Raw genomic sequence first — 9291 nt, 5'->3', positions numbered from 1 at the left:
CCCGGACCCGCGTCTCGCCACCACCTCAGCCACTGCCCCCACATCAACAACAATCACAACAACACGTCGCCATATGCGCGCAATCCTGGAAACAAGTTTGGAAATCCTAAACTTCCAAAAACCCCCTTCATGGCAAAGTACCACAATCGCAGGAACGGCGCACAACAATAACAGTCCATACACGGATGTTTAATTTTACGAAAATTAAGAAATTATATTGAATGCTTGATATCGAAATAAAGATACTTTTGTATGAACACTTTCCATATTTTCATGAAAAATCAAACAAAATGATGCATTGTTTCATACTGGTGATTGGTGGAGGGTACTGTGAGATTTATGTGGGAATGCTAAACTCTCCTCCACTCAACACGGTTATCATTTCACACGTGCTTTTCATCATCTTCATCAATTAATTCACACACAACAGTTTTAAATAGTTAAAATAGCTACTTTTAAATAGTACTTAACATGGAATGCAATGGCGTCAACATGGCGCCGGAAATTATGAAGCGAGAAGATTCCAGTGATACCAACTTCAACGTATACGTCGGATCTGAAACAGGATTTCTCAAAGGTAATTAAAGCTAGTACCAGACGCGACATTGCAAGTCAATTTAGTTTAGTGTTATAACAGATTATTTATCCACTGCTTGTAGGGATTTGTTTCGGGTTGGAAACGCCCATGATGAAAGAACTCTCAGATTATGATAAATCAAAAAACCCGTTCCCATCAAGACCTTGTCCTGGACAGATCCCAACAACCGGAAAGACCTCCTTGTCGGCCTAATTGATCGCCCGTCAAAGTTTACAATACAAAGTTGAGAGCATTCACACAAGAGAAGAGGGTGCAACTCAGCGATGAGGGTGAAAGCCAGTTGGTCTCGTTATCTCAACTAGACGAGTACGCAAATTAACTTATTTCACTTTAGTGTCGAATTTAATTTAATATATTTATTCATGCTTGATATTTCTTGATTGTTGCAGTAAATATTTGGTGGGGCTTGAAAATGGGAAAATATCTTACTGGAATCCTGCAGACAGCAAATCTACGATTGAATTGAAAGCTGGAAATCATTTATCATGTGTTAAATCATGTCCTCAAGACTCCTCACTCTTTGTAACGGGTGGCAAAGAAAATGACGTAAAAATATGGAAACTGGACTCGGGAACGACCGAACCTATTTGGAAAGCAAGAAATGTGCCTCACGTTTTGGAGCTTCGTGTTCCAGTTTGGGTGCAGGACGCAGCATTCCTCCACAAACGACAGACCTTGTCGCCATCGCTTCCCGCTACGGACAACTGAGATTGTACGACACCAAAATGGACAATAGAAATCGACCCGTGATTAACATGGAGTTTCTGACCATCCCGCTATGTGTATTTCTCCTACCAGAAATGATCGTCAAGTTATTGTGGGGTCGGCACAAGGAAAGTGGTCTAGTAGACATTCGGAATTATGGAAAGGAAAAGTTGTGCATTTGTTTCACGGTTTCAACGGCAGTGTTCGCAGTATTGTGGCGGATGAGAACACCCCATATTTTGTATCTTGTGGACTGGACCGCTTCTTATATTTACATAATTTGAATAATAGGAGTCCCGTTAAAAAGGTGAGCCTACCGTTGAGGATTAGGATTGTATGTTGCAAAATTGCAATATACAATGGTTTTTGGTTGACACTTTTAATAATCCATTTGCTTTTCTCTGCTCGGATTTTCAGCTCTTCTTGAAGTCCAGGTTGACCGGTGTACAAATTACGAAGGATTTTTTGGCACAATTAGTTAACAACAGCGACGACCTGCAGTCAAGCTGGCACAACATTGATATGAGCGTCCTCCCTGGAGCCCAGTACCTACGAATGGAACGTGAACTCATCGGTGGCCCGTCTCCCAAAAAATTTCGAAAAAGTAAATTACGTCATAAGCCTTTTTGATAGTTGACTTTAATACTAGAGACCCGTTCAATCCGTACGTTTTCTAAACTAAATAAATAGCAGTGAGACTTGTGATAGTGTAAAATTTATCAGATTTTGTAGATTTTATTGAGACATTAAAAAATGCAATAATTTATACGATACTATTTTATTTTTCGATTTTGTTGCTTCTTTTTTATTAAAGTTGAGCACATGTCAGTCACCGACCGTACCAATTTACATAATAATAACCATGAGTCACTTATATAATAACTCGCACTAGAGTTCCACCAGTATAAAAAAACGTTTAAAAACAACATAAAGAATTAAAGCTACCAAACTTATAAACACATCCACTTGCATACACCGGGTAGGTTGGTTGTCATTTTGCATAAGATGACTTAAGTTGTTGACTGAGTAGGAATTGTGAGTCGAGGACGGAATAATAATATTCTAAAAATACTGCGGATCCATAATTTAAAAGGAATGATAACAAATAAACGACGCAGCCAGGTCTGGTTCATAAATGAGTTTCAGTTCTGGTAAAATGGTCCTCGCGATGAGGGAATTTTGTTTGGCGACTACGGGATTTTTCTTGGGAATGACCTTGGTCCTTTTGATCCTGTGTATTTTTACAAAACGAATGGTCAGTTCAGAATAATTATGCATATTGTGTGTACCACCATTCGCTTACCTGGACGGTGAACGAGAAACGCGTTGTCCAGGATGTGGAACTCATAATCCAGCACACACAGCACGTAACCCTACACACACAGCACGTGAATAATTAACACATCTCGAAACCACCATCTCATTATCTATGTCGTCCTCTCGAGTGAATCAGTACAACCTGCGTCATTTTATCACTTCGACCCTCCCAGCTCAGCCGCTCATCGTAGAGTGGGTCGAATTTTGTGCCGATGTAGATGGGTTCCCAGTGATGGTACGGCTTGTGACGCTTCCCACGTGGAAGACACGCAGCCCTGGCGTCACTGGAGCGGTCATCCACTCTTTCGCCCTCGGAATCCGATGACAGTCGAACAGACGTACTTGTGGAAAGGGATTGCGGACTTGTTTCCCAGCATGTGCAGCAGTTGCGCTTATCTCTCGGCTGGACAGACACGTTGGCTTCCACTTCGAAAATACTCAGAACAAACACCTGTCGTGGGAATAATTAATTAGCGGATCGATTTGAGTCTAGCATGTATTAGATTACTTTTAGTGTACTTAGTAGTAATTTCTATGTCTCAGCACCTTTGGATTTGGTCTCTGTAAATTGGAGTCATTTAGACGAATCATCTCGAGGAAATCTGGGATTAGGTTAGGGTTGGGATACAACTCGATGTCTGAAGCAGGATTAGTGTGTTGTGGACATATCACGGGCCACGTTTCGGGCTACATTTACTGGATATGGCAACTTCTTGGCTTTTTTGTAGGTCACAATGTTATCACCAAACGTAGGGAAGGTGCACTGTGTGAAAATATGCCCATTAATAGAAATATTTATGCAGCGTATATTTGCTAATCGTGAGTATGTAATCGCAACCTGCAATTCAAAGTGGAAGCTAAGGAAACGGATCCTGTGGGATTTTAGACTTGGCACGTGACGAGTATCAAAAAAGATGTGGAAGGTGACAAAATCTTTGACAAGCGGGGAGACACACTCCCTCAGGTACAATATTCGCGTCAAGGTTTCCCCAAAATCTGTTCCTGAGAGTAGACGCTTAGACTGACGGGGCCCTGCCACCTCTCCAGCAAGGGACCAGATTATCCAGAAACGTGAAGTCTGCATGAGTGGAGTAATATTGACTGGTCGCAGTGAAAGGTCCTCTCACCACGCACGTAGTTGTAGAGCACCCAGTAGGCGCCCCTCTGAGCGTAATGGGGTCGTGGGGTGAGATCGTCGAGGGGAAGAGTCGCCCACCCTCCAGGAGCGCCTTCGACTCGTTCACCATTTCCACCGAGGGGACGAGGATGTCCTTCTCTTGCCCGGGGACTCACCTTCATTGCATCATTTGCATATTAATTTATATGGAGTGAACTCGTGTTGATTATTGTCGTACCAAGTCAGCCGCAATCCCCTGCCCAGGGCGCTGTCGTCCCCGTCCCACACGACGCCACCATCACTGCTTCGCACTTCGGTTTGTTGTTGACCCCATTTCCACCCCACTGCCACCGTCTCAGGGGAATTGCCCACAGAAACAGAGTTGCTGCCTGTTCCTGGAGCAGAGGTGGAGTTGTGAAGGGTCGCTCAGGAGGAGGTCCGTGTTCTCCCAGAGGGGACCACTCTTGGGTGGAGAGCAGACTGTCAGGGGTGAAGGGACCAAAACGGGACATTGTTCTCCGAGGGGGAGACGTGGAGGAGGAGTAAAGGCGAGATAGATCCGCACAAAAGGTTGCTCGTCACACTCGCCCGAAATAACCAGGTCGGCTCATGGCCATGATAGCTCCGCCGCTGTCGTCGCAACTCAAACGCGATCTGTTCAGAAAGAGGGACGATTTTAGACTTGATTTAAAATAGCCAACCATAAATATTTTGTTTCATCTCTCGTAAAAGAAGCCCTAATGAACCACCTTGAATCATGGAACTTTTTCTCTTAGGTGAGCATGCATTTATTAGTCAGCATGAATATCAGGATAAGGAATACAAAAAAAATCTCTGTCAGTATTGTTTAGTCTATTTGAACAGCAGAGTTTTATGGCAATTTACTGGTCATGAGAATTTTGAATACATATCTATATTTATGCATGCATGAGTTAAATTAGAAAGTATCTTCTTAATATCTCCCTCCAACAATTCTCTCAGTCCGACTGACTTGAACAATGTTCTGCTCATTCTGAGCTCATAATTTTTTGGGTAACTTACAGCAATCAAGCATCCAAGCGTCTGGAATTAATTGTGTCGCTGCACTAATTAATTTGCACTTCGCATGCAACAATTTGGTATCCTGCATCCTCCAGTCTGAGAAGGTCACCACCGCACCCACTCACTGCTTCCCACGAGTCTAAAAGTACTGTTTACGTTACAAGAATAGAGCCCTCTTCTTGATAAAGCACAAGAACGCATTGTCCACTTTCCCCAACCCCAAGAAGGTCCCTAACCTCAACCAAGCACAATTATGACCTCCCAGTTGCTCCCTTTCTCCAAATCGATTAGAGTTTGACCGTATTTAGGAGAGATATAAATCCAGGTTGAGAAGCTTGGTCGTCTACTCTGCTGCTGCTCCTGGGGTCAGGGAGGAGAGGATGAGTTGGAGGAGCCTCTTATTAGTCGTGGTACTGGCAACACTAAAAGCACAACAACTGGTTGTGGTGATGGTCATATTCACAAAGTCTCGCATTGCTATGCCACTGTAAATAGTGGTGAGTGAGATTCCTCACAGTTTACCTCATCGTCATCGTCGTATCCTTTCTTCCTTCATCTTAAGACTTACATTCTCAGAGTTATGTGTGTAAAAAGATGGGATGATGAAGTAGAAGGGTGATCCCCATGTACATAAAAAACACTCGATTTTGCCCATTCACGACACACGTGTTCGCCGCTTTCTTTGAAGCTATCTCAGACTTGGCCACAAAAGGTGTTGCGTGATGACTGCGCGTCCATGCTTTTCACCTGTGATGCAACCCTTCGTCCAAGCATTGCATTGTGTCGTGGCGAGTAAAGAGCTGCTAATTGGGGGTGGCTATGTCTCCTGTGGATCTTGCCGCACTAACGTAAAACGTAATCCCACTTCGTGCTTAACACGACGTCATCGTCAATGATCACATTTGCAAATAGAATAGTCCTTGAGAGACGTGCTGCACACTTGGCTCATAATTTCTGCGAATGAGGACCAATCTCAAATTCCTCACCATATTTTTTCTCTACTTCTTGCTGCAAGGAATAAAATATTGGTTAATTAGTACATCGCTGCAAATACTGTCGTTCGTGACTGCAAACGAGATTGTTTATATTTACTTCCAATCTGTGATAAAGAACACTTTTTTTTGATGCAGTTGCTAATTCCTGAAATAACAATTTGTGTGTTCAGCAGAAAAAAGAGTTTAGAGATAAAATTCAGCTACAACATGTTTGTAAATCCTCCACACTAAATACTAAAGCTTTGCTTCTGCATTAAAGTAAAAAAAGACAATGTCTGCTTATTCTCATGCAATGAGTCAACAACACATGCACAACGGAAGAATGCTAAATGTCTCACGTTCCCGACTACAATAATATTTTGTATCAGTTCTAACCAGTATAATAAACCTGATCAAAATTATTCATTTTCATGGACCACGTACGAAGTGAGAATTAAACGTGAGCAAGTGAGGAGTTCCATGCACAAGAGATCGGATTTCCGTCCTCAACATCACCATTGATTATAACAGGGATTTCATAAACTATGCATACTTGTATTTACTCACTTTAGCTGTGATTAAAAACACACAAATTTCAAGTAGTGCTAGAATCGACTTTGACTTGTGAAAGCACGCTTTTGCCATGGCTTTTGGATTTTGAGTGGCCCTTTTGTTAGAATTTATTTTTACCTATTCGCAAATATACATAATGTAATTTATTATGTAAATCGTGATGATGATGACGCGGAAAAATTAATGCAGAAATGGGAAATCTAGGTGCTACTTGGTGTGTTTCAGTATTATGATTGAGTATTTAGAATTTTTTTTAATGAATTCCAGAAATTCCTAGAAATTTCAGGAAATGGAGTCAACACCTGGTTCTGACACTCAATGTGTTAGTCGTGCTGTAGTAAACTGATGTGTACTTCAAATGCCGTTCGTCAAAAAAGTGGTGACCACAAGCGGCAATGTTTGATCGATATCTAACTTTTGGTTCCGGCTACACGATTGTTGTTGTGCACAACGGTCGATGTAAGTATGCTCACTTTTGGTCAGCAAATAAACGTGTCTTGTCATGCTGAGTCTTGGCGTGCGCTTTGATGGCATTGTTTTTTTGGGCAGGATAATTACAGATACCATTGAACACTATTCAATCGTAAGTAAACATATTCAGTGTATTTGGAAACAAAGAACGAGTATCAGAATAAATCAACCAAACTACCAACGCTAAAATATTGGGGAATTTCTCAGTCTTGTCATTCATAGAGAAATAAGTACGTACTCTAGATCCTAAATGCTTGGATACTGCTCGTGTCCTTTCAACATGTGCCGGGCGATGGGTGCCAATTTAACCGTCCAACGAAATATAGCTTTATCCAACCAAAATTGATAATTTCGCCAATTATGAAAAGGGCAACGAATTGATTTATTTTGCAACAACTTTCATAAAATACACAACAAAATAATTAAATTTCCAAATAAGAAATAAACGAAATCCTTGTCTTAAGTACTTCAAATTTTACGATAAATAAGAAGGTATAAATGATTTAGTCAACAATCAAAGCATTTCCAACTAACTTTTTTCGACCGCTGTTAGCTTAGCTCCAATGATATCAGTTTTAAGATTGTCCGTACAACAATATCTTTCTAATTATTCAAATTCCAGCAATATGCTTGCATATATACATTTTTTTAGCCCCAACCAGGGCTTATGTAATTGTCATGTCCGTCCGTCTGTCCGTCTGTCTTTCGATAACCTCGAACGAGTTGACCGATTTGGACCAAATTTGGTACAGACATGTATCTGGGCAATGCAACGACGAGTTCGAAGATGGGTTCGATCAGAAAAGTTTTGGACCGGTGGGGGTCATATAAGTGGGTGGGGTATTATGCACCAAAATTTCAAAATTGTGATAGAAAGCTGAAATTTGGCATGGAGCGTGCTAATAGCTCCTAAAGGAAAGAATATGAAGTGAAATTGGAAAATTTTTTAACCGGAGGAACCCGAGGGGGTGACCCATACCGATTTTTTCAAAATCATCCAATCGAGCTGAAATTTGGCATTGAGCGTGCTAATGACTCCTAATGGAAGAATATGAGTGAAATTGGTAAAAATTTTGTATAGAGGGACCCTAAGGGGTGACCCATACCGAATTTAGAAATAGTCGTAAAAAGCTGAAATTCGGCACGGTGATCCGTAATGGCTTGGTATGAAATAATATGAGTCAAAATGAACAAAAAGTAACCAGGGGGCACTAGGGTGACCCATACCGATTTCCATAGAATTTAGGAGGATTGAATTTCTAAATTTAAAATACTATAAGAATAGTAGAAAAATGGTAGCACATGAACATAATTTATAGAAAATTCTGACAAACGGATTACTAAACACACCTGGTTCGGGCTAGCAAAGCTGTACTGATAGGTTTTGAATATAGAGCAGAACAAGTGGAAGAAATCCAGTTATGCAATTTAAAATTGATAATTCAGAACGCCGGTTTACTTGAAGCGTACGACTCAAAGTTTTTCCAATAAATTCTTTTGATTAACTAAGGATTCTATCAATTTCATCCTTTCGAATAGATTTATTTCCGGCTGGTGAAATACATTGCATGGAAGTGCTTTATTTCCTAATTATAGGAATAAATTCGTGATTACGTTTTTGCTTCTTTGTGGGTTTATTCAACCGAATCTTTAGAGTCGGATTGATAATTATTTAGTCGCTGAAAATCTGACATTTTCGCTAATTGTTTTACGAAATAACAAGGAATGGCATGACAAAAGTGAATGAGAATTGGGAAGAATGAGAGTTAGTGATGGTAATTGTGAATGATGAAATACATACCCATATCTATCCATTTATGTTATGCTGTCAATAATATGATAGGCAAGTAGAGTATATGATATGTAAAATTTGTCGGATGCTTTTACATTCTCGTTGGACACAAAAATTAAACCCGTTGCCGATTGCCATTATTGGCCAAATTATTAATTTTGGTTGGAATAAACTAAATTCATTGGATGGTATAAATTGACCCTGGTAAAATGTCAGATCTGCGGTAATCTTAAGCTTACGCCAGCCCGGTAAAACTGATTTCTACCACAAGCGCCGACTTCCCCTATGTTGTCCACTCCAGTAGCTCTCATTTGAGCCCAATTTCAAGCCAATACAACGGTGGGTTCAAATTTGAGAAGCAGTCAAAGTTTGGTAAAATGTCAGATCTGCGGTAATCTTTAAGCGTACGCCAGCCCGGTAAAACTGATTTCTACCACAAGCGCCGACTTCCCCTATGTTGTCCACTCCAGTAGCTCTCATTTGAGCCCAATTTCAAGCCAATACAACGGTGGGTTCAAATTTGAGAAGCAGTCAAAGTTTGGTAAAATGTCAGATCTGCGGTAATCTTTAAGCTACGCCAGCCCGGTAAAACTGATTTCTACCACAAGCGCCGACTTCCCCTATGTTGTCCACTCCAGTAGCTCTCATTTGAGCCCAATTTCAAGCCAATACAACGGGTTCAAATTTGAGAAGCAGTCAAAGT

At 40.9% G+C, this 9291-nt stretch overlaps 1 long non-coding RNA gene and 1 pseudogene across 1 annotated transcript; one reads left to right on the top strand and one right to left on the bottom strand.

Moving 5' to 3' along the window:
* The first annotated feature begins 336 nt into the window (after positions 1-336).
* LOC118433774 lies at positions 337-1356 on the top strand. Its single transcript, XR_004833572.1, has 3 exons — positions 337-577; positions 660-904; positions 988-1356. It is a non-coding gene; the product is annotated as an uncharacterized LOC118433774 (long non-coding RNA).
* A 1076-nt stretch (positions 1357-2432) lies between these two features.
* LOC110862978 lies at positions 2433-3867 on the bottom strand (annotated as a pseudogene).
* Between the last annotated feature and the right edge of the window lie 5424 nt (positions 3868-9291).

This window comes from Folsomia candida, unplaced genomic scaffold, assembly GCF_002217175.1.
Source record: "Folsomia candida strain VU population unplaced genomic scaffold, ASM221717v1 Fcan01_Sc138, whole genome shotgun sequence".
Taxonomy (NCBI): Eukaryota; Metazoa; Arthropoda; class Collembola; order Entomobryomorpha; family Isotomidae; genus Folsomia; species Folsomia candida.
Note: the sequence above shows the minus strand (reverse complement) of the source record. Positions and strands in the feature narration are given on the sequence as shown.